We start from the raw sequence: 24,820 nt of genomic DNA, 5'->3' as shown, positions 1-24,820 counted from the left end.
GCAGAGATGTCCAAAATGTGTGTGTGCTTGAAAGACAGTGTATTCCCACTGTAGATATACATTGATTTGGGAGATCATGCTTTATTCCATTGTTGCTACAGATTCATTGTACTGTTTTGAGAAAGAAATGTTCAGCCTCAATCCCACATCTGTAAAATTGGAATTCTCGTAAAATTTCTCTGTGTTGTTGTGAGGGTAAGCACAATAAAGGTGCTAAAGCACTTTGCAAATTAAGAATGCTATAGTAGCATATTTTTGCTTTTATAGTAGCATTAGGGGCACCCTCCTTCTTTGCAAAATCTTCTAGTAACAATTTCCAGCAAGATAAAAGGTTTGAAGGTATGTTGGAGCTTAGATTCACTTTGCTATCCTTGCCAGTACAGTACCAACACAGATGTGGAGAGGAAGTGGAAGGGAGTACAACACAAAAATGGGGTAAGCTATTAATCCACACACACACACCCAAATATACTCAGGTTTATAAGAATGTTACAGCAAGGGACTGGGACTCCTTTTCTATAAAGCTTTCAACCTGCATAGGAACAGGGTTAAAAAACTCATATGAATATCTGCTTATTGGGGTATTCTGGGGCTCTGATTCCATACCTCATGCATCTCCTGTTACTAAAGTGATTCCTTGCCACCGTGGATCATTAGGATACTACCTGTTAATGCCAGCTAATTCCATGAGGGAGAAAGTACTTTTTACAGAAAGGGATATTTTACAAGGGTTTGTGTTTTGTTGTTGTTTTTGTTATCTGACTCGGACTTATCTGAAAAATGGCTTCATAATCAGCCCTTTTGGGTCCCCCATGACCATTCAATATTTTATCACAGTGTGGTGCCCAGCATTTTGGGAATGACTCATAAACCTGTCCTGCAGTAGTGAACATATAATAGGACCAGCACTTCCCAGGCATCATCACTACAGCCATAGCAACTGGGCACACAAAACGACAGATCCACCACTGTGCTTCTGCCAGAACGAGTATTACCCCATGAAGGTGCCAAGCTGTGACCCATCCGCTTGTAACAGTCATTCCTTGCAAAAACCCAGATTGATTAGAGGACTGCTGGTAGCCTTTTAAATCGGAGTCAGAGCTGGCCCTTGCACCTAGAGCTAGAACACCAGGCTATGCTGTTTTTCATGGCATATGTAATAGCACTGAAACAGCCAAGAGGAGAAAGTCTAATGCTGAATTTGCTTATTAGGCTAGAAACTCTGTGATCCACCTGTGTGTGAACTGAGCATAGAGATCTGAGAACTCAGTAGCAGCTATTTTTTAATCCTGGCTAGCCCACTATAACTTTGATTATTTTCCTGCCTGGTCTCTCTTCCATTAAGCTCAAATGGGTGAAATGCCTTCACATAAAGGAGGTATCTGCAGGTATCTAGGAAGCACCAAGAAATGTTCATCTAACATTTTTATACTAGAACTAGAGGAAAACACAGTGAAATTAATACTAAAAATTTAAAACTAGTCTTTTTGTTTTTTAAAAGTTGCTTCCCACTTCTCACTGATATTTCAAACATGCTATCAGAAGATCATGGTGATACCCAATAGTTTAACTAACTTCAAAATGTGTAGATCTTCCTCCCAAAAATAAGTCTCTCAATTTAAACATCTTGCTGATGATGTCACCAGCTGGGAGTGCCAGAACTTAAAAGTGAATGACAAAGTCTGGAGTTATATATTGATTCATTGTAGCATTATAGACTTCCTCTGGTACATCTGGAACTGGTTCTTGTCAGAGAGCAAATACTGAACTAGATGTACTGACCACATAAGACTGATCCTTTGTTTTTATACAGCCCAGTCTCAAGTCTCCTGGCTAGTCCCTCACTAGAACCAACTGGTTCATGGGAAATTTGTGATCTGAATTCTGCAGCTCAATAATCCGATAATTAGAACCATTCCTATCACTAGGCTGTTTCCTAAAGCAGAGCAGTGGATTGTCCCACTGGCAGTTTGACACATAGTACTTTAGCTAAACTATGTGTGAATCAAATGGTATTTCAGCACATAATCCAAGCCCCAACTCCTTTCATGAACAAGAAAACAGATGTGCAGCCTTTCAGTTGCAGTTTCAAATGCAAGTTACTTAGTTATGCAGAATAAATTCTATTGCGGGATTCTTCCATTCTTTTTTTTTCTTGCACGGATGAATATCTGGCATTTTAAATGCCATATTTGTTGACTTCTAATTTTAACATCTGATTAGAATAGGACAATGCTGGTTCAGGCTTCTAGTATATTTAGGCTAATGCTGCTAAAGCAAGCCATCAGTTACGTGGAAGGTATACCTTCCATATTTTGAAGGGTTGTTCTATTGCAGTTAAAACTAGAAATCTGTTACTTTAAAAAGTCTCCAGTGTACTGGAACAGTTATGCACCCACAGTTGAAAATGTGTGCACATTTACACATCCAGTTTTTTCACATGTTATATATCTCAAAAGCATTCTTCATTGCAGGAGAATTAAAAACACCAAGAAATTGTAGATGTAAGAAGTGAATTTGAGTTGCTAAAAAGCCTTCTTTCACAATTAAACCATGCATACTTTGTTTAGCTTCCAAGTTAAAAACAGCAAAGCGTTATTACTTGTTAAAAAAAGAAAGAATTGCAAAAGTTCTAAAGGAAAAAGTGTTCCTAGTCAGCTCTGTCCATCAGTTCTCATTTGCTAGAGCAATCACATGCCCTAATTTTGGAATATTACAGTTCTACAGAACACAGATTGTTCATAGATCAGATGCTGTAAACCCCTTAGTGTCCCTTATTTCTGAATAGCACTGGCTTACATGTTTCCCTGCTCCCTGACTGCTCAGGTCTCATGTTGTAGTAACATTTAGGGGTTGAAAGACATCTTGTATGTTGTGAACTGAAGAACCCTATAACAGAGATGCCAGGATGACAGATTCATTCACGGAGGAACCATATGATGAAGAACCAGAAATTTTACAATGTGAGGTAAAACCTGCTTTTAAAATACTTGGAAGAAACAAATCACCATGAACAGATGGCATACCAATAGAGTTGCTACAAGCTACTGAGACTGAATCTGTCCAAATTTTGACAAATATTTGTCCACAAATATGGAAAACTAAACAATGGCTGGAAGCGTTCAATAGATATCCCAATTCCAAAGAAAGGGGATCCCAGGGAATGCAGTAATTATCGAACTATTGCCTTAATATCCCATGCAAGTAAAGTAATGCCAAGATTCTACAACAAAGGCTCTTACCATATATGGAGCGAGAAACGCCAGACATCCAAGCTGGATTTAGAAACGGAAGAGGCACCAGAGATCATATCGCAAACATACGCTGGATAATAGAACAGAGCAAGGAATTTCAGAAGAAAATCACTTGTGCTTTATAGATTACAGCAAAGCCTTTGACTGTGTAAATCATTAAAAACTATAGAATGCTTTAAAAGAAATGGGGTTGCCACAGCATCTGATTGTCCTGATGCGCAACCTATACTCTGGACAAGAGGCTACTGTAAGGACAGAATCTGGAGAAATCGATTGGCTCCCCATAGGAAAGGGTGTGAGACAGGGGTGTATTTTATTACCCTATTTGTTTAATCTGTATGCAGAACATATCATATGGAAAATGGGATTGGACCAACATGAAGGAGGTGTGAAAATCGGAGGGAGAAATATCAGTAATTTAAGATACACAGACGATACAATACTACTAGCAGAAACCAGTAACAATTTGAAACAATACTGATGAAAGTTAGAGGAAAGCACAAAAGCAGGACTACAGCTGAACGTTAAAAAGACTAAATGACAAGAGAAGGTTTATGTAACTTTAAAGTTGATAATGAGGACATTGAATTTGTCAAGGATTATACCTCAGCACAGTCATTAACCAAAATGGAGACAATAGTCAAGAAATGAGAAGAAGGCTAGGACTGGGGAGGGCAGCTGTGAGAGAACTAGAAAAGGTCCTCAAATGCAAAGATGTATCACTGAACACTAAAGTCAGGATCATTCAGACCATGGTATTCCCGATCTCTATGTATGGATGTGAAAGTTGGACAGTGAAAAAAGAGGATAAGAGAAGAATCAACTCATTTGAAATGTGGTGTTGGAGGAGAGCTTTGCACATACCATGGACTGCAAAAAAGACAAATAATTGGGTGTTAGAACAAATTAAACCTGAACTGTCACTGGAAGCTAAAGTGATGAAACTGAGGTTATCATACTTTGGACACATCATGAGAAGACACGATTCACTAGAAAAGACAATAATGCTGGGAAAAACAGAAGGGAGTAGAAAAAGAGGAAGGCCAAACAAGAGATGGATTGATTCCATACAGGAAGCCACAGACCTGAACTTACAAGATCTGAACAGGGTGGTTCATAACAGATGCTATTGGAGGTCACTGATTCATAGGGTCGCCATAAGTCATAATCGACTTGAAGGCACATAACAACAACAACATGTTGTGAACTGGACTTGCAAGGTTCATATATCCCAGTGTAGCTTTGCCTGTGTGTGTGTAGAGGACAGGGTGGCATTAGATTGAGGATGGGGAACCTGTGGTCCCCCAGATGTTGTAGGATTCCAACTGCCATCAGCCCCAGCCAGCACAACCAATTGTCAGAGTTTATGGGAGCTGTAGTCAACATCTGGGAGCTGGATCACAGGTTCTCTTTCCCTGCATTGTATGTAAATATTCCAGAAAGACCAACTGTATAGACTGTTTCTAAAATTAGAGGTGTGAAGGTTATTATTAATATTAAAAATTAATATTAATATTTCTATCCCGCCCTTCTACTCTGCAATAGGGCACTTAGGGTGGCTGAAAATAAAATCATGCACAATAAAAACACAAAAACAGATAAAAATACATAAAATACAAATTAAGAAATATAAGGGAGTGATAGTAAAAGGGATTAAAGAGGTAAAAAACTAAAAAGGGGGAAAATAAAATCATACAGGCTCTACCTTCAGTCCCTCCAGACCAAGATGATTTTCAGAAGTCTTTGGAAAACCATCAGGGAGGGAGCAGAGTGGGTTTCTTGGATAAGGTATTCCAGAGCTTGGAGGCCACAGGGGTGACATGCTCCTTGCGTCATGATCCAGTTAACATTCTGGCTGCTGTATTTTGAACCAACTGCAATTTCCGAACTGTTTTCAAAGTCAGCCTCACATAGAGTGTGGTACAGTAATCAAGCCTCTATGTCACCAATGCATGTGCTACTGTGGCCAGGTCAACTGCTTCCAGGAACGGGCGCAGCTGGTAGCAGCGCTGTGGAGTCAGTATGTCAAACCTTTGACTCTGAGTCCTCTATTTTTCTACTGTCCAACTCTGACTTCTTCATAAATGGCAAATGTATATTAATTTTATTTTGAAGTCGGAATCAGTACATTTCTACTGACTCCGACTCCACCCAAAAATGCTTCTGACTCCAACTCCACAGCCCTGGCTGGTAGACTGGTTTGAGCTGGCCAAAAGCACTCCTGGCTACTGCAGTCACCTGATATTCAAGCAGCAGGGCAGGATCCAGGAGTACTCCCAAACTGCACACCTGCTCCTTCAAGTGGAGTGCGACCCTATCCAGAACAGGTTGCAAACCTATCCCTGGCACTGTTCTCTCCTTGACCAGCAGCACTTCCATCTTGTCTGGATTAAGTTTCAGTTTGTTAGCCCACATCCAGCCCTTCACAGCCTCTAGGTACCAGTTTAGAATGAGCACCCCCTCCCTGCAATCAGATGGTAGGGAGAGATAGTGTGTCATCAGCATATTGATGACTTTGAGCTCCAGATCTCTGGATAACTTCTCCTAGTGGTTTCATGTTAAAGAGCATGGGATGGTAAAGAACATGGGAGACAGAATGGAACCCTGCAGGACCCCATAGGCCAGCGGCTAGGGGGTTGAACAGTAGTCTTCCAGCTCAACTTTCTGTCTGTCAGGTAGCACCGGAGCCACCATAAAACAGTACTTCCCAATCCCATCCCAGCTAGACAGCCCAGAAGGATACCATGGTCGATGGTATTGAACGCCACCAAGAGGTCTAGCAGCACCAACAGGGATGCACTCCCCCATCTGATGCCCAGCATAGGTCATCAAGCAGGTCGACCAAGGCAGTCTCTGTCCCAGGACTAGGCCTGAAGCCTGATTCAAAAGGGTCTAAATAATCAGATTCGTCCAGGAAACTTGGAACTGCGCAGCCACTACCTTCTCAATCACCTTTCCCCAAAAGGGGAGCTTAGAGACTGGGCAGAAGTTGTTAAGATCTGGAGGGTCTAATGAAGGCTTCTTTAACAAAGGTCTTATCACAGCCTCCAACAATGTTGGCATAGAACCTTCCCTTAGGGAGATATTAATTACAGTAAATATGCCAGCCAGCCACTCCCCCTCTGGCTGATTTGATTAACCAGGATGGGTAAGGGGCAAGAGAGCAAGTAGTGGCCCTCTTTTCTCCCAGAGTCCTGTCCACATTCCTAGGCTTTACAAACTGAAAAGTATCCATAGAAAAATGACCAGAGGAAGCCTCGGGGACATCTGGCACAACTGTAGTTAATGAGGAGTCCAAGTCAATCCAAATGTGGACAATTTTATCTGCAAAGTGCCTTGCAAACATGTCACAACGAGTGACTGAGGACTCAGAGTCTAATATAGGGCCAGAGCCCAAAAGACCCCGGACTACCCGGAAAAGCATTGCCGGATGACACTGAGCAGACGCAATGGTGGCAGAGAACGAACTTTCTTCACTGCCATCACTGCCACATGATAGGCTGGAAAATGAGCTCTAGCCTGTGTTTGGTCGGAAGCAGATTGAGGTTTTCTCCATCATTGCTCTAGGTGTCATCCCTGGCATTTCATCAGGCCCAAGGACTGAATAAACCAAAGTGTATTACAAGCCCTCCCTGGTAGGAGAGGGCACTTCAGAACAATGGTGTTCTCTGCTCGGGTCACCTCCATATTCCAGAGATTAACCAGGGCTTAGGCAATATCACCAGCCGTGTGGGAACATGCCCCAGAGCATTCAGGAAATCATCGGGATCCATAAGTCTCTGAGGGCAGACCATCTTAATCGGCCCTCCATCCCTGTGAAGGTTACAGGGGGCACAAAGCCTAACCCTTGTCAAGTGGTGATCTGTCCATGACAACAGAGTCACTAAGAATCCCTCCACCCTCAGATCACCCTCTTCCTGACTTGAAAAAAACCACCCAATCAAGTGTGTGTCCTGCCACACGCATTGGTTCAGATGATATTAGAGACAGCCCCATGGTAGCCATGAAGTCCTGAGCTGGACCAGTGAGCCCAGCATCAGAGTGTATGTTGAAGTCACCCAGGACAACCAGCCTGGAGAACTCCAACACCAACACTGAGGCCAGCTCAGGGAGGGAGACAGTTGGGCAGCTGGGTGGACAGTACACCAACAGAATCTCCACTCTGTCTCTCTGACCTAACGCCAGGCACACACATTCAAATCTGGAGGTGTTAAGGGCAGGATATCTGACAGGGGACATGGATTCCCTGTAGACAATTGTGACCCTGCCACCCCATCCTCTGGATCTAGGCTGCTGAAGTGCCACCAAAACTGGTGGACACAGCTGGGAAAGACCAACTCCACTTTGGTCATTTAGCCAAGTTTCCGTGATACAGGCAAGGTCATCCAGAATTAGATCCTGAATGATAGTAGTTTTATTAGTCGCTGACCTTGTGTTCATCAGCAAGACAGTAAGATCCTGGGGATTCCCAACATGGCTACCAGTGTCTCGGAGGCTGGAAGAGGGACCAGAAGGAGTGCAAGCACAAAGATATCTTGCATCGCTTCCCCTGTAATGGCCTGTATGCCTCCCACCTCTATTACATCCCCTGCCCATTACAAGGAGCCTGATACTGAAAGATTAAAATTTAAAAAATAAAATAAGAGAAGAACCCCCCCTTCTTATAGTCCTCTATAACAATCTGATTCCTGCCTTCCCTCTCTCTCCTACCCCCAGTAATTTATATAGCTCTACTTGCTCTCTTGGTAGACTTCTCAGCAGCGCTACAGGATCAGTTATTTTTATCAGGAGATGATTCGACAACTGCCTGATTTGTGTTGGGCAATTCCTTGGTGGCCCCAAGTGCGATGCTAAGTGCACACCTAGTGACGCACTTCATGCATGCCAAGGCACTTTCCTTGACTGGAGGTGGCCCTTCCTCTGGCAGTTCTCACCCTCTAGCCCCAACTGGCTTCAGCTGTCACCCAAGGCAGTTTGCAGGTAAGGTTCCTGCAGGGAGTAACAGCTGACACCAGAGGAAGCCTGCAGTTGGGGTTTTGAAGGAGGCCACAGCTGCAAGGTATAATTTCTGCTGGGTTCTCTCATTCACCTTTCCTTACAGGTCAGAATCCTGCACTAGGAACCGTCCACTGAATTCTATATGTGCTCAAGATATCTGTAGTTATTTAGCAGGGAGTCAGCATATGTACAAAGGTACTCTTATTTGTTTTTACATGACATGCTGAGCCCTAGGCTGGAGTTGCATCCTTTTTCCTTACAGTGGTGCTGTACTACTGACAGCTGCATGGCATGCAAAGATTCAAAAGAAACAGCTTTCACCATCCAAGCAATCCATACTACAGTGATTGAATTTCTACCTATCGTGAAGCTGTTGAAGGAAAGAAATTGGCAAGCCTCACTGTTGGTTCCAAGACTGACTTTAGTGAGCCATGGCACAAATTCAGTTCTATTGTTTTAGCCATAACTATGTTTTAGTCATAACAACACGACAAACTCAGCCCTGCTGCAAAGGAAGGCATAACTGATTGTTCTTGGCTACATTTAGAAAATGTCCCATCTCACAAAAGACACCACATGTTGAGACTGGTAGTTAAGGTTTTGTCCTGGATGATCCAAAAATGTCTCAACACCATGTTCCTCGAGTTACACGGTTATTTTTAATTATTTATTAAATTTATATTCTACCCTTTCTCCCAGAAGTTGCCCAGGGCAGCACTAGGGTCTAAATACTTTCTATTGCAGAAATGTAGGCTGTTGGTCTGCTCGCAATCAAATCCTACGAACTAGGATGCAGGAGCTGGAGTGGTTAAATACCCATTTGCTACTTATTCTCTCCCCCCACAGGCAGTTTTGTTAGTACTTATTTTCGTTGTTGTTTGTGGGTAACAAAATACCAGTTTCAGTCGGATTCGATGTTTACTTTCCTTCTAAATTCAAAGGGGCTTGCTTCTTAAGACGCCTTCTTGCGATTTCGTGCAAGAAACCACATAGTTGAAACGCGCACTTCAAGCTATTTCATCATGCACTCCCTCTCCCCCTTCCCATGTCACCGAATGCAAACTATTTGTGCTCCAAATTTGTGCAGATGGCGAGAACAAGTAAATCCTCCCAATGGTGGCGAAGTTTCCTTCCTATCGGGGATGGTTTTTTCCCCACATCCTGGAATAAGGCACACTTTAAAGCTCTCCATCCCGCTTGGGGGGTGGGAATTGCCTTTTGCTGGAAGAGCTGGAGAGTTTCTTCTATAATGGTAGAAGACCGGTGCTCCGTCGCACGGCAGGTCTGTCTGCCTTAGAATGGGAGGCTTTCCTCCCTTCTAAGGGTGGATAACACCACTTCCCATCACAGCCTTCTCTCATCTGGGCTTTACGGTTGCCTTGCGTCCCCATCCCTCCCTGGGATTTACCTCTTTCTGTCTGGGTCTGTCTCAACCTTTTGTTTTTCTCAGTTTAGGCATGGCAGATCCCTCCCTCTTTCATGCGATCAGAGCAGCCCTTGGAGCGGGGGGGGGAGAGGACAGGGGGGGGAGGAAAGGCCTCCTCCTTGGATAGCTTCTGGGCCTCTTTCTGAAAAGCACAGGGAGGTGTGTGTGTGTGTGTGTGTGTGTGTGCGCGCGCGCGCGCGTGTACGCGAGAGCGAGCGTGTGTGCAATAGCAGAGCCTCCTCCATACCCCAACAGAGGGCCTGAGACAGCAGCAGGAGCAGCCATTGTTCAGGGAAAACCTGGCAGACAAAGGACGGGCTTCCTCCTTTTCACCGAAGCCTTCCTGTTTCCTTTGGCTGCCATTCGTTCAGCTAGGCCTCTCGGCAGCCCCCTTGCTCTGCTCCTGCCTCGTCCAATTGCAACCCGGCGCCTGCCTTTTTATTATTTTTCATTTTGAACTTTTTCTCTCTCCCAATGGCTGGGGTGGGAGTAAAGCACCCGCGGGCAGGGATGTTCTGAGTTCCCGTCCTGCATTCTCCCCCCTTTCCTCCCCCCCCTCACTCCGCACCCGCAACAGCGACACTCCAGTAGTTCTCTCCAGGTAAGTCTCTGGGCTCGCTTTCTCGCACGCGGATCAACTTTGGGTAGATACAGAAGTCCCAGGTTGCTGGGAAAGGTCGAGGGTGGTGGAGGCGTCGGCGGCGACGTTCAATGGCTGCTTCCCAGCCACGGGCTTTTGGATGGATGCAGCGGTGATCGGGAGGTCGCGATCCGAGCAAGTCTGCGGTCCCAGATCCATGTGAGGATTTGGAAGTCGCCGTGCTAGATAGAAAAAGCAACACGGACTCCGGCGGGTGCAGGGGGATTTCAGACCGTCTGGCTTGGAATTTGAGAGGGGGGTTGGGATCTCCCGGTGGGGAACATGTTCGTTTCTGGATTCCCACGCACGCATCCGCCGGTTGGTGGGCAATGATACTGGGCGTTACTCTCCTTGGAACACTGTTGCAAACTGGCCCTTAAGGAGGGGGCGTGCGAAGGAAAAGAAGGGGAGATTGGGGGGTGGGTCTGTGTGTGTTTGCCTGGGAGCAGCGGCGGCAGCAGTCCAAAGCTGGAAAGATAATAAAGTTTCCATCAAGGTGTGCATGCTTGGTCAGCGGGCTGAGTGAAGTGGCCAAGGCGGAGGTGAAATGGAGTTCGCAACTCCCGAGCCCCTGCTGCCGTCAGAACGAGGGATGACAGAATCTCGGCGTCTTGGAAAGAAATTGGGGGAATGTTTTGGGGGGGGTTTGGGGGGTCCCTGGAGATATGGAGTACTAGGGTCGCAATGTGAATGTCAGGGATACCTTACTTTTTTTTTCTTGGATGCTGTTCATCTTCTGCTGTCAGTCTGCCCTTGCAGCAGCCTCCCCAGTTCCTTCTCTCACATCCCAATTTCTTTTTGTAAACCAGAACAGCCTTCTTGTGTTCGGCTGAGAGCTCTTTCCCCAGTTGCAAGTTTTTCCAGTTTCCGAGCTGCTTAGCTAGGTTAGAGCTGGACAGGGTGGTGGAGGAGTGGCCTTTATATCTTCAGCAGGTGTGTGCCGCTGTAGCCTGTCAGGGTGGAAGCTCTCATAACCAAGTCTCCTGCTTTACTGGGCTTCCTGTCTCAAGCATTTCTAAGCTGGAAACAAACTGAGCTAAATCTTTGGGTTCATAATAGGCCAGTTGCTTCTGGGGAAAGCATGGAGAATTTTTTCAATTACTGTAACCTGCCACATTCTGTAATTCTGTTTAGTAACCATGAATCCAAATATGCTTTGCAACACTGCAGAACCCCACCTAGGAGTAGGAATGCCCATATGAGATGATGCCTTCAGCTTTGGAAGAGTCAGCTCTGTGTACCCTCAAGAGTTTATTTACTGTGGTCTTTCCATAACGGAGAGGATATTAGTCCTGGGCTGATTAGATACTGGCTAATCCTGGGTGCTGGAGGCTGCCGGTTGCCTCAGAGCAGGGTATAGAGGTGGGGATATATTTATCTAATAAAAGAGAATTCACATTTGCACCTAGGATTAAATGAAGTCTTCTACACTTGGTGCCCTCCAGATGTTTTGGACTACTGACATCACCCCAGCCAGCATGGCCAATGGTCAGGGATGATGGGAGTTTTAGTCCAGCAGCAACATCTGAAGGGCACCAGGTTGGGCTGCCTTAGTGTGTCTTGGGGTTATATCCTGAAATTATAGCACATCCAGTTTTTTACAATCTCCTGACTCAAAGAGGCCCTGTGTACCAGACGCTAACACTCTACTTGGTGTGCATAGACACCACCACAGAACTTGAATTTCCAGTTTAGTGCCTCCATTTGGTTTCTTGCAAGCAGTCAGAGAAGAGTAATTGTTAGAATATAGGTGGAAAGCACCTCAAAGACTAAACAAATTTATTACAGTGCAAGCTTTCAGTGGACCAAACTCTAGATCATAAAAGTGTATGCCATACATTTTGTTAGTCTTTAAGGTGCCACAAGACTAGGTTTTTGCTGCAACAGATTAGCAAGTCTGTACCTTTGGACAGTGTATAACTTTGAAATGGAAATGCACTGCCTTCAAGTCAATCCCGACTTATGGCGACCCTACGAATAGGGTTTTCATGGTAAGTGGTATTCAGAGGGGGTTTACCATTGCCTCCCTCTGAGGCTAGTCCTCCCCAGCTGGCTAGGGCCTGCTCAGCTTGCCACAGCTGCACAAGCCAGCCCCTTGTCCGCAACTGCCAGCTGGGGGGAACTGGGCTCGTTGGGACTATGCAGCTTGCCCACGGCTGCACAGGTGGCAGGGCACATAACCCCTGAGCCACTCACTGTGGGGGTGATCTTTAGCTGGCCCTTGACACTCAGGAGACGTGCGGGGATTTGAACTCACAGACTCTGGACTCCCAGCCAGGCTGTCCTCCCCACTGTGCTAGGCTTGGCTGTTTAAGTGCTTGGTCTCCGGGCTTGGGAAAGAATATATGTGTATGCAATTTGACAAGAAAACCATAAAGAAGCTTTGGACCTCTGTTTTATGTGGCCAAAATCAGTGCTCACTGTGGAAAGTTATAGAACAGAAATGGGATGAGATGCAGCTTCTCTAGAAGACTTGGTGAATAGAGGCTGCAATCAAGAGCTACTCGAGGGGCACCACCTGTCCTCTAAGGTTTAAAGGTTCCCATCTGGATAGTTATACGAACATGGGGTGACTGATGCAGTGCTGGAAAGCAGCAATATCTGTGTGACAGACTAGCAACACGCAGTGTAGGGCACAGGATTGTGCTGCACTAAGCCCAGCAGGGAGCACAGGCAGATCAGTAAGAGTCTTTAGGAGGCTGAGCAAAGCAACTAGGTCAGCAGTCAATTTAGTCAACTTGTTAATCTGTTTCGTTCTTTGATATAATCAAGCAACTTCTAACAATTCTGTATATTTGCAGGGCAGTTGGTTTCAGTTTATTTAAAGACGCATGCTGATAAATTGTTTTACTTTATTTTGCCAAAGGAGCTATCGGGTGCTTTTGTTTCTCTACTTTTCTAGAAGCAGCAATGAAGGAGCTTGAAGACGTCTCCCACAATCTCTTGTCCTGTGGTGGTTGCTGGGAAGTTTGGAATACATGAGAATTTGTGTTCAAGTTGTATGCCGTACTTTGTACTCTTAAGAGTCACTTGAAATAGTGCAGAATCATAAAGTACCCTAAAGATTTTTTTAAAAATGTAAATGTGATGCACACCCAGCAATACTATCAAACTTTAGGTATGTGCCCTGTTCTTTGAAAGGATTGTCAGAGAACATCTTTCTTCTCAGCATCCATTGAGCCCATGAGCTAAAACATTAATATTTTCCATCTCACCCTATCAAATATTCCCAAATTGCATATACTGTACATGTGACCAAATACTCCTGTTTGTACTACTGTATTTTTGCTCCACATTTTTTCAGTGGTTCATTTCCCACCACCCTCAACTTTTCAAATCTGAGAAGTTGAAGGGTTCCTGCCAATTACATGCTACATCCATCAACTTTATGTCTTGTAGCTTGTGGTCAGTTGCAAATTGCTCCTGGGTCTCATGTGATGGAAGTAGATCCAGTGGCTATACTGCATATCCCTGTTGCTCTGTCCAGTTGTCATATAAATGAGAGGGCTGTAGTTGTCAATGAACAGTGCAATCTTCTTATGTTTATTAAAGTTATTAAAGTTCCTCTGTGATCAGTGGGAGTTACTCCCTTGTAAGTGTACTTGCAAATGCACCATAAGTTTTCCATTAGAAACTTCTTTGGGGCAGTTTTTATTTCCCAAGGCAGTAGGAACACCCTGGCTTTCAGAATGTTGTTTAGAGCAGATTATATTGTAGTTTGATTTAGGCCTGCTGGCTAAACTTCACATCATTAGCACAGGGACCTGTCCATTCCAGCATCTACCTCAGCATGGCTCAATGTTTGCAAAACAAAATAAGTAGTGATTAGGTGTGGGGGTATCAGTTTGCAAAAGAATTGTTGTCTTTGCTCTGTCACACCATCTCTTACACGTGCTCAGTAATAATTCAGATCCATTCTATAGCTTTTGGAAATTGAGCTAATGGAAATGTGGCTTTTAATTGTGCTTCTTTATTTAGATTTAGAATTCCACAGCAGAGAGTCCTAGCCCAGACTCTGCAGGTCCTTGGCACTAGATTTAAAGCATGCCATCCACTCTCCAGAGCACTGTGCTACTGCCAACCTTTGGGGGCTCATGGTTGCACAACACTTTGCTGAGCAAGCTGACAAGTATAATTTATAAAACACACAACTCACGCTTTGCTCCCTCTACCTCTTTTCCAAGGCCTTCCAGTTGTACAGAAATATATGCTCCATTTTGCTTTATTAAATTTCCTCTCTTCTTTTCCTGAATGATAATGGGCCAGGTTATGTAAGAGTTAATTCATTTGGAACATAGGATAGCTTTGGAGATGATAAAGGAATGGCAATACTGGATGTACAGTTGACTCACATTGGGAATGCAGATAATGGATGTGCTTGCCAATCTCCGAAGGGGAAGCTGCTCGGCCACTCCATGGTAAGATGGGTGAGCACGAAGTGGTAGTACATCTCATCGCATGTATCTCATCTTGGGCAACAAGGAAAGAGAGATGCAAGCTCCCTCTTCAGACTCTAAACTAGAAACGTAAACCACTGGCACATCTGTGTTCCTGTACCATCCAAAACTTCCCAAAACATGTCTGATTGTTTCCATGGCTTTTGTAATTATGGATAGGGCCACCCAAATTGAACCAGGAATTTAGAGTTACTAAACTGGAGCATCTTGGGATTCTATCCTGGCCTTAAATGTTGGTTGGAGTCGTGTACTGCTTTAGGCTGTAATCCTGTGAACACTTACCTGGAAGATACACCTACTGAGACTGATGGGGTTTGTTGTTGTTATGTGCCTTCAAGTCAACTACAACTTAGGGCGACCCTATGAATCAACGACCTCCAACAGCATCAGTCATGAACCACCCTGTTCAGATCTTGTAAGTTCAGGTCTGTGGCTCCCTTCATGGAATCAATCCATCTCTTGTTTGGCCTTCCTCTTTTTCTACTCCCTTCTGTTTTTCCCAGCATTATTGTCTTTTCTAGTGAATCGTGTCTTCTCATGATGTGTCCAAAGTATGATAACCTCAGTTTCATCATTTTAGCTTCTAATGATAGTTCTGATTTAATTTGTTCTAACACCCAATTATTTGTCTTTTTCGCAGTCCGTGGTATGCGCAAAGCTCTCCTCCAACACCACATTTCAAATGAGTTGATTTTTCTCTTATCCTCTTTTTTCACTGTCCAACTTTCACATCCATACATAGAGATCAGGAATACCATGGTCTGAATGATCCTGACTTTAGTGTTCAGTGATACATCTTTGCATTTGAGAACCTTTTCTAGTTCTCTCATAGCTGCCCTCCCCGGTCTTAGCCGCCTTCTGATTTCTTGACTATTGTCTCCATTTTGGTTAATGACTGTGCCGTATTGATAATCCTTGACAAGTTCAATGTCCTCATTGTCAACTTTAAAGTTACATAAATCTTCTGTTGTCATTACTTTAATCTTCTTGATGTTAAGCTGTAGTCCTGCTTTTGTGCTTTCCTCTTTAACTTTCATCAGCATGTGTTTTCAATCATTACTGGCTTCTGCTAGCTGATGGGGTTACTCTAATGAAATAGATATACCCCTTCGATCAATTGGAATATTGCCTTTATCCCATCATAATACTGCTGTACTATAGGCTGTGATGGATCCGTGTTGATAGAAATGTGGACGCATAATCTCAGAAATAGTATAGACTTAGAAATGGGACTATTGATTGTAAGACCAAATCCAGAATAATACTAATTATTTTAGGGAAGAGTTTCTCTAGTTTGAACCCCAAAACAGCACTTTGTGAAATCCTTGCCCTTTTCTTTCTTCACTGTATTTTCATCCTACTTTCCAGACAATTATTATCTCTCAAAGTGACTAACATCAATAAAAAAAGATACCTTGCCATCATAATTAAAAAAGGAAGGCACCCATGGAAAGGGGAGTAGAGGGAACAGTAGAGGAGGAGATCAGTTCTTCAAGGCCAGAACAAAGTGGTGAGCTATAAGTAGGCAGTTTTAACCTGTGTGTGTGTTCTTCAGCTCTCCAGTCCCAAAGCTTACAAGAACTGGGAGGCACAAATGTTATAATGCTGGATGCAATATTGGGATACAAATTTAATTGTATCAGGCACACGGCAGGCCAAAATGGCATGCCCAGTTGCATCTTGTTCAAGGGAGGATGTTGAAGAATCTCTGTAGCAGACTAGTGATCATGGAAATTTTGACTTGGATCCTTTTGCATTTGCTATCTTTCTTTTGAAATTGGTTAAAGAAACATCTTTCTCCAGAGTTATTGTGAAATGAGGACTGTTACTTTCACTAACAGAGGACGTAGTCATGTAGTCATATCTCCAGAGAAAGAGTCACAGGGCTGGGGAAGGAATCTGGAAACCCTTGGTCCCTTAGCTCCCAAAGATTTATTAGATCCAAGGAGTCTGGCAGTGGATCTCCTAAGTGCTGAGCTGTGAAATTAGCATTCTTCTCACTGAGCTGATGATAGAATTCAGGGATTCTAGGTTCCAGCCACCTTGTTCCTGCGGCTCCTCACCTGCACTTTATTAATAATATTTAGATGCAAATAAGCTGTGGGTGTCCCTTTCATGTATTGCAGGGCTAGCCCTCCAGATGTTCTTGGGCTCCCATTGGTGTCAGTTAGCATGGCCAATGGTCAGGTACGACAGGAGTTGTAGTCCAGCAACATCTGGAGGGCCAGAGGTTTCTCATCCCTGATGTTTTGCAGTCCATGTGGCTCTGTATTTCCCCAAACAGTTGTCTGCCCCCATTCTTGCCTACCATCAGTAAGGCTGCTTTTTAATTTATTTATTATTTGCATTTGCTAGTTGCCTCAATATATATATATATATGTTCTCTAAGCGCCATACAGCAGTTAGTAAAACAAAATTTAAAGTGTAACACTGACTATTACAAGTAAATTTATTATAAAAGTCCTTCCGCAAACAAGGAGAATAAAACAGCACAAGCACTCTGTATGTTTGTGTGTATTTTCAAGCATCCTTATAAGGATCCTCCATGGCGCAGAGTGGTAAGCGGTGGTAACACAGCCGAAGCTCTGCTCACGGCCGGAGTTCAATTCCAACGGAAGGAGGAAGTCGAATCTCCGGTAAAAGGGGTCGAGGTCCACTCAGCCTTCCATCCATCCGTGGTCGGTAAAATGAGTACCCGGCATACGCTGGGGGGTAAAGAAAGGCCGGGGAAGGAACTGGCAATCCCACCCCATATATACGGTCTGCCTAGTAAATGTCGCAAGATGTCACCCTAAGAGTTGGAAACGACTCGCACTACAAGTGCGGGGACACCTTTACCTTTTATAAGGACTAAGAACTGACCAACTACCATTAAAACAGAGACCAGCAATATTAAATAAATTTTTCAAAGTAATAAGTGGTCTTCAAAATGTGTTATTAGATATTAAAAATATTAATGAATGTTAAAAGGCCTTGGATTAAATCTTTGCCTAGTTTTGAAAAGACATTAAAGGAGGTACCAGATGCACCTCTCTGAGGAGAGCATTCCACAATGAAGGGCATCTGCTGAGAAGATCCTACTCCATTATAGCTACCTTTGTACTTCAAACTGAGGGGACACTCAGACAGGAGCCTCTGTAGATGATCTTATGTCATGGATAGATACATACAGGAGGACACATTCTTTTGTGTACGGAGGTTCCAGTAAGTAGAAGGCTTTATAGGTCAAAACCAGCACTTTGAATTGGGCTTGGAAGCAAATTAGAAGTCAGTGAAGGTGAGAGAGGACTTGTGTGATATGCCTTATCTCAGTTAAAGGTCTCTCAGACATGTTCTGCACCAACTGAAGCTTAGGAACAACATAGCAACAGAGGAAGCTGCCTTATACTAGGTCAAACCATTGGTCCATCTAGCACAGTATTGTCTACTTTGAATAGCAGCAGCTCTCCAGGATTTCAGATAGGGGTCTCTCCCAGTCTTACCTGGAGATGCTGGGGATTGAACCCCAAACCTTCTGCACGCAAGGCAGATGCTCTACCACTGAACTATGGGCCTTCCCTATCTTAAGTGAAACTGAGACAAATTGGGAAGGCAGGGCAGGCTGCATCAGGCCGTGGCTCTGGTATTCTATAATATGATGTGCATCTGCCCTCAGTAGTAATGCTGGATATGTACCTTCAAGTCTCTACAGCCTCTAGCAAGCATTGCATGTCTTTTACTTTGAGCCAAAGGGGACCCACTCTTTGATGTATGCTGGAACCTGTAGTCCACAATTCTTTGCTCTTGGAAAAAGGTGAGAGAAGCCAACCTTGGCCTCCCTGTTCAGATAGCCAGTAGTATAAAGAGCTGTGTCTGTGGCCTGCTTACTATCTCCTGCTACTGTGTAATAGGCATGGCCAGCAGGAGCCTCCCTGATATTTAGAGATGCTGAACTGGCAGGGGTGAAACTAAGCAGTAGGCACAGGAAAGAGAGACTACACTTACAAGCTGCTGGAATGCTGCAAGCCCTATTTTCTAAGGTTGATATGTTTGAAACACCACTAGAGTACCAGGTACATACCTTAAAGGAGTCTTGATCCCCTCCATGACATTGTAGCTTTCCTGAGGCTCAAAATATGGACCCAGGTAATGGTGGTATACAGCAGATTGGGTTTATGTCATATGGAAATGAGATCTAGGTAGATAGGCAGGGATTTAGTTTTGTGTGTTCACTCAAGAATGCTTTGTTAAACTACAGAAAAAGAAATGCAGAGAGGAATGCCAATTACTCTGGTGTGTGGAGGACTGGTCTGGTCTGTGCACAGGTCATTCAGGGCTAGGCTGATAGTGTAACTGATCTGCCAAGAATGTGATCCGAGACTTGGTTCTCTTAAGTATTTGTTTCTAGAATTGTAAAAATGAAAGTAATTGCCACAATAAATACCTTGCCTTGGAGCTAGTGTTGCAGTTGTTTGCTCTGATTTAGTGAAAAAAATACCTGCACTCTGTAAGGGGGTGATAAGCCCCCTTATAATGCATGTTAACCACACTAGGACATCATCCTGCTGAAATGACAGGCTTGTATCTTTCAGGTTCTTTCATCATGAGGGATGTCAGTGATCTAAATTCCTCTGGAACCTTTCTAGTTCCTGTTGTGTGTTCCAAGCCTAACTCCAGGCATGAAATGTGTGTCCAAATATAAAGGTCTTAACACTGCTTTTCAAATCTGATTAGGTTAGGGTTGTGACAGACATCCAGGAGATAGGAACATCTACTGCAAAAGTCATGCATAAATGAATTTGATCAGGAAGATCCTGCTTCCAGTCTTGGAGGTTTGGATGGAGTAGAGGAAGGGTGGCTAACCCCTGGCCCAAGGGCCTGATCTGGCCTTCCAAACAATTTTTTCTGGCCTCCTTCTCAGCTAATCTTCAGGAGCAGCGGAGGAGGCAGAGCTGTGTGCCTCTATATGTGTTTGTCCAAGGGAAGTGTGTGGGTAGGTGAGAGAGAGAGTGCTTGTGAAAGTGTGGAGTGGCCCACTTTTGCCCATACGTACCACTAGCATATGGTTCCCAGATGGCTGGCCCAATGGTGAATGCTACCCTTGGGCCAAAAAAGATCTGCCATCAATGGACTAGAAGATATTTAGGGCTTATATTCAATACTATACCTATTCAGAATAGATCCATTGAAGTTAATAGACACTGCTATCTTATGTTCAGTGCCTGGACTTGGTGGTGGGCTGAATGAGAGCCAGTAAACTGAGTCTGAATCCTAGCAAGATGGAGGCACTGTGGGTTGGTGGTTCCTGAGTTGAGATAAGTGATCAATTGCTTGTTTTGGATGGGGTTGCATTCCCTCTGAAAGAGCACGTTCATAGTCTGGGGGTGCTCCTGAATCCATCTTTGTCACTAGAGGCCCAGGTGACCTCAGTGGCTAGGAGTGTCTTTTACCAGCTTCGGCTGATAAGACAGCTGCGGCAATTTCTGGACCGGGATAGCCTGACCATGGTTTCCATGCATTGGTAACCTCCAGGCTGGATTACTGTAATGCACTCTATGTGGGGCTGCTCTTGAGGGTGGTCCAGAAGCTACAGCTGGTGCAAAATGCAGCAGTGCGACTGCTTGCTGGGGCAGGGTATCGCCAACATGTTACTCTGCTGCTGCAGGAATTGCACTGGCTGCCCATTAATTACCAGGCCAAGTTCAGGGTTGTGCATTTGGTGTACTGTACAAAGCCCTATGCAGCTTGGGACTAGGATACCTGAAAGGTGGTCTTACCCCTTATATACCTGGTCAATCAATCTGCTCTGCAGGTGAGAGCCTTCTGCAGATACCATCTTATCAGGAGGTCTGTTCTGCACAACATAGAAAGTGGATCTTTAGTGTTGTAGCGCCAAAACTTTGGAACTGTCTTCCCTTAAATATTAGACAGGCACTGTTACCTTTTCAGTGCCTGTTGAAGACCTTCCTCTTTCAACAAACCTTTACATCTGTGTCAGAATTGCTTTTTAAGGTGTTTTAAAAACTGTTTTTTAAAAGCTGATTTTAAGGTGTTTTGTTTTAACATGTTTTAAAGTCTTTTTTTTTTTAGATGTCTTAGAGTGTTTTTAGTGTTTTTCTTTGCTGCCCTGGGCTCTTTCTAGAAGAAAAGGTGGGATATAAATTTAATAAATGAATAAATTATTTCAGTGGGTCTACTCTGAGAAGGAGTTAGTTGAATACAACCCCAAGTCATTTAAAGCCTTAAGTCATGAGCAATCCTTTGCCTTTTCCCAAAAAACTATTGAAAACTCTGGAGCTTTTGGAATCCCCCCCCCACTCCCTAGTAGGAGCTAGAACAGTGCCGCATTACTATGTATTTCTTTGCCTCATTGACATTAGCTTGCTTAAAATAGTTATCCTTGGAAAAGCGTTACTTAAGAATGCCACAGGAATTGTGACTGATTAGACTCAAAATGTAAATGTACTGCCTTCAAGTCAATTCCAACTTAAGGCGACCCTATGAATAGGGTTTTCATGAGGCTGAGAGGCAGTGACTGGCCCAAGGTCACCCAGTGAGCTTCATGGCTATGTGGGGATTTGAACCCTGGTCTCTCAGGTCATAGTCCAACACTTTAACCACTGCACCACACTGGCTCTCAGATTAGACTCAAGAATCCATACAAACCAAAATTAGCTGAGTCATCTCCATATTGTGCTAGTTTTCCACTTGCAAGGGAGTTCCCCCACCCAATAGGGAAGCATTTTTTAAAAATGTGATCCTACACCTGCATTGTACCACATCGTTTTCAGTTCATTCTGTTCCATATATAGACCACCCAAAGCACCAATACAGAAGTAAGAACAGCTGTTGGTCCTTTTCTAAATTAGTAAGAAAATAACTTTTTTAAAAACAACAACAACCCTGAGGTCTTAAAGAGAGCTTTTGGCAGTTAGTGAACTAGTTGCTTCCATGCAAATTCTCCAGCTCAGAAGCCAGATTTTTATGCACTAAATCAACACTTTGTAACCAGAATGTAATTAAGCAAGTTAAAGAATAAATTGGGTAAATTTGTTTGCTTTATACAAACTGGACTGTGAGGGGTTGTAAAGTTGATAATGAGGTAAAGGAATTGAAGCAATTGTGGGCAGTGCTGTAACAACTATGGGGGGTTTCCGGCAACCTGAAGGAAGCCTTCTGGAGTATTGGGGGAAGGGGAGGCAAAGCGACTCCAGCTCTCATAAAGATGCCTTGCAAACCAAGCTGAGAAGAATGTATAAAGATCGCAGCCCTGCTTCATTAAAAACCATGTGACACATGCATGTCCGAAAGTTGTACGTAGCAAGTGAAACAAAAGGGAATCTATGTTGTGGAGCTAGTAGCTGGCCTTCAGTCATATTTCACATCTCCATGCATAAGGAGAGAGATGAGTCTCAGCAGATTTCCCCCTCTCTCATTGCTCTCTCTACTCCTGGAGTATGTGTCTGCCATTGGGCAGATAGTGATGCCTCTTAACTTGAAAGTTTGGTTGCTCTGGTATTGCAAGGGTATTTTTCTTTCTCACTTCAAATGCTGTGGATATTGCTAGTACTTATTGTCACTGAGCAGCCTTTGGTTTCATCCTTGCCAAGTCGTTAACTTCACTTCTCTACCTTGGAAGTCCTATCCATAATCCTTAATGAAGTACCCTATGTGGCAAATATCCTTTGCAATCACCTAAAGCTATCTTCTGAATTTGCGCAGCAGACTTTGCAAGCCAGGAAGCTGCTACTGTGGATGAGTATCTGTGGTTCAGAAGCTCCAGTCTGCTGGTAGCCCAGCAACTGCAGTCTTGGTGGAATTCCCTGCTCTTCTTTCCTGTTCCCATTTTAAAGTACTAATAAAATGGTGCATGATGCAGTTTGTGCATGATATATGCTGGTGCCCTCCTAGAATTTCCCATAGTAGCTACAACAGCCATGCCACCCTGCTGTGAGTCTATGGAGGGAGGAACCTTGAGCCTTGGAGACAAGGATGTGATCAGGTCTTGCTACAATCCTTCCTAGCTTGTAAAGGCTGGAGTACCATTAAATTGGGTCTGGAGAGAGTCAAGAAAATGGATTTTGTAGCAGAGTGTTATGCTAGTAGTTTTAAGGTGCAGGAAGTAATAACTTCTCAGTTCCATGTATGAAAGGACTCTGACTCCCCTCAGTTGCCTGTTTTCTGAAAAAATATTAATTTGCATCTTCTTGTGATAACACAAAGAGAAGCATGGCTAGAGAGGCAATGTTGTCATGTGACAAAGGTGAAAACTTTCTGCTGCAGTCTGGCTTTTAGAGAGGGTGGAAGATAGAAAACTAGTTTTTTATGTACCTGTGTGGCTTTAATATTGTTGAACAGCTGGTTCATCCTCATTGAATATCTCTATGCCATTCCTCTGCTGCTAGTGTATAAATGTTCCACGTGGATAGGATAGCACCATTCCACATGGTAAGTCCGTGATGTACATTAAACGAGCAGTGTGCACCCCTACTGTCAGGAAATACATATTCAGAAGTTGTAATGTATTAACTGATATTTGATACACACTACATATAAATTGATATGCAGTGCATGAGTAATCCATGAAAACATCCATCAGTTTGTGTTAACTTAGCCGAAACCAGCATGAAAGCCCCTAGCTAATTGTCTTGGGGATCTGGCTGCAGTGCTGATCAATCAAAGAATAGTGCTGCTTCATACAATCCATAGTTAACTTACATAATTTGCTACTGCAAGATGTGGTGATGATGAAGATGGCCCCTAACCTAGAAGGTTTTTAAAAGAAGGCAATCATGGAAGATAAAGATATCAACAGCTGTAAGTCACAGTATAGCTCAGATGTGGTGAACCTTTGGCTCTTCAGATGTTGCTCAGGTACAGTTCCCATTAGCCCCAGGAAGAATTGCCAATGGAAGTGCAAAGGTTCCCCACAATTGATATAGCTAGTATAGGTCTGAATACCAGTTGTTGGGGACCAACAGTGAATGTTCATCACCTTTGTACTCTGCTTATGCGCTTCAGAGATGACTGGTTGTGGCTGGGCATTATTGGAAACAGAGTGTTGGAAAAGCAGGACCTTGTTCTGATCCAGCAAGCCAACTTTTATCGTCCTTAGTATGGTGAACAATGCCTCTACCTGTATGTTGGGCTATGGGGCCAAGTAAGTCTCTTTCAGTGTACTTTCCATCGTCAGTTTTCAGGGCACCTGGAGGGTAGGCCTGCTCCAAAGTGGGCTTTACCAATCCAGTATGCTGGGCGGGGAGGAGTGAGAAGGCATGAAAGGATGCATCAGCTTAGTGTATATCCATATTGTTTTGAAAGATGCTTGAAAATCGGCTGCTCCCAAGATTTGGGAACTGTTTCTCTCCCTCCCCCATTTTAATTCATTCTGTTTGTTGGGGTTGTAGTAAAGCTGGTTCAATCTAAATATTGGGAGCAAACCTTTGCCTTGGAGGAGTAGCAAGAAGACAGTGAACTTTCAAGGAAGGCTAGAGAAATATTATCAAATGTGCCATTCAAATCTCTGAAAGGGATGGTTTTGGTGTAATTAAGCTGCCTAGTTAGGCAGGTGCCATCTCTGTTATCTTTTCAGTGCCTGTTGAGGACCTTCCTCTTTCAACAAGCCTTTTAAGTTGAGACCTTATCCCAGTCTGCTTCTGTGTTGGCATTGATTTTTAATGTTTTTAAAACCTTTTTTTAACCTTTTTTAAAAAAAGTCTTGAAAGCTTTTTTTAAAATGTTTTTAAAGATGTTTTGTTTTAATGTATCTTAAATTCTGTGTTTATGATGGTTAAAGTGTTTTTAGTGTTTTTGTTTGCCGCCATGGGCGCCTGCTGGGAGGAAGGGCGGGATATAAATCAAATAATAAATAAATAAATAGTACCTTATCTTGCGATTTCTGACTAACTTTTGCCTTCTGCAGACAGAAATCCTCTCGTCATGTGGAACTTTCAACATATGGAGACAGGCTGTAGGATGATCCTACTTTGAATAACTCTTTTTTCAGGCTTTCCTTTGCATTGTTCTGAGTTACCACCCCAATAGCTGTGCATATGGTGCTAAACCA

General features: G+C 43.7%; 1 protein-coding gene across 3 annotated transcripts in view; it reads left to right on the top strand.

Moving 5' to 3' along the window:
* The window catches only part of LDB1 (LIM domain binding 1), an 81,186-nt gene that overhangs the window by 31,245 nt on the left and 25,121 nt on the right, over window positions 1–24,820 (top strand). The window contains exon 1 of one of the 3 annotated variants that reach the window (XM_061636253.1): window positions 9,815–10,279. The exons of the other annotated variants lie outside the window; for them this stretch is intronic. The gene's annotated coding sequence lies outside the window, so the exon portion shown is untranslated. Of the gene's footprint in view, window positions 1–9,814; window positions 10,280–24,820 lie in introns of those variants that run through there. 3 annotated transcript variants of the gene reach the window in all.

Source organism: Rhineura floridana, chromosome 7, assembly GCF_030035675.1.
Source record: "Rhineura floridana isolate rRhiFlo1 chromosome 7, rRhiFlo1.hap2, whole genome shotgun sequence".
Classification (NCBI taxonomy): Eukaryota; Metazoa; Chordata; class Lepidosauria; order Squamata; family Rhineuridae; genus Rhineura; species Rhineura floridana.
The sequence above is the reverse complement of the archived record's forward strand: the minus strand, read 5'-3'. Positions and strand labels throughout refer to the sequence as shown.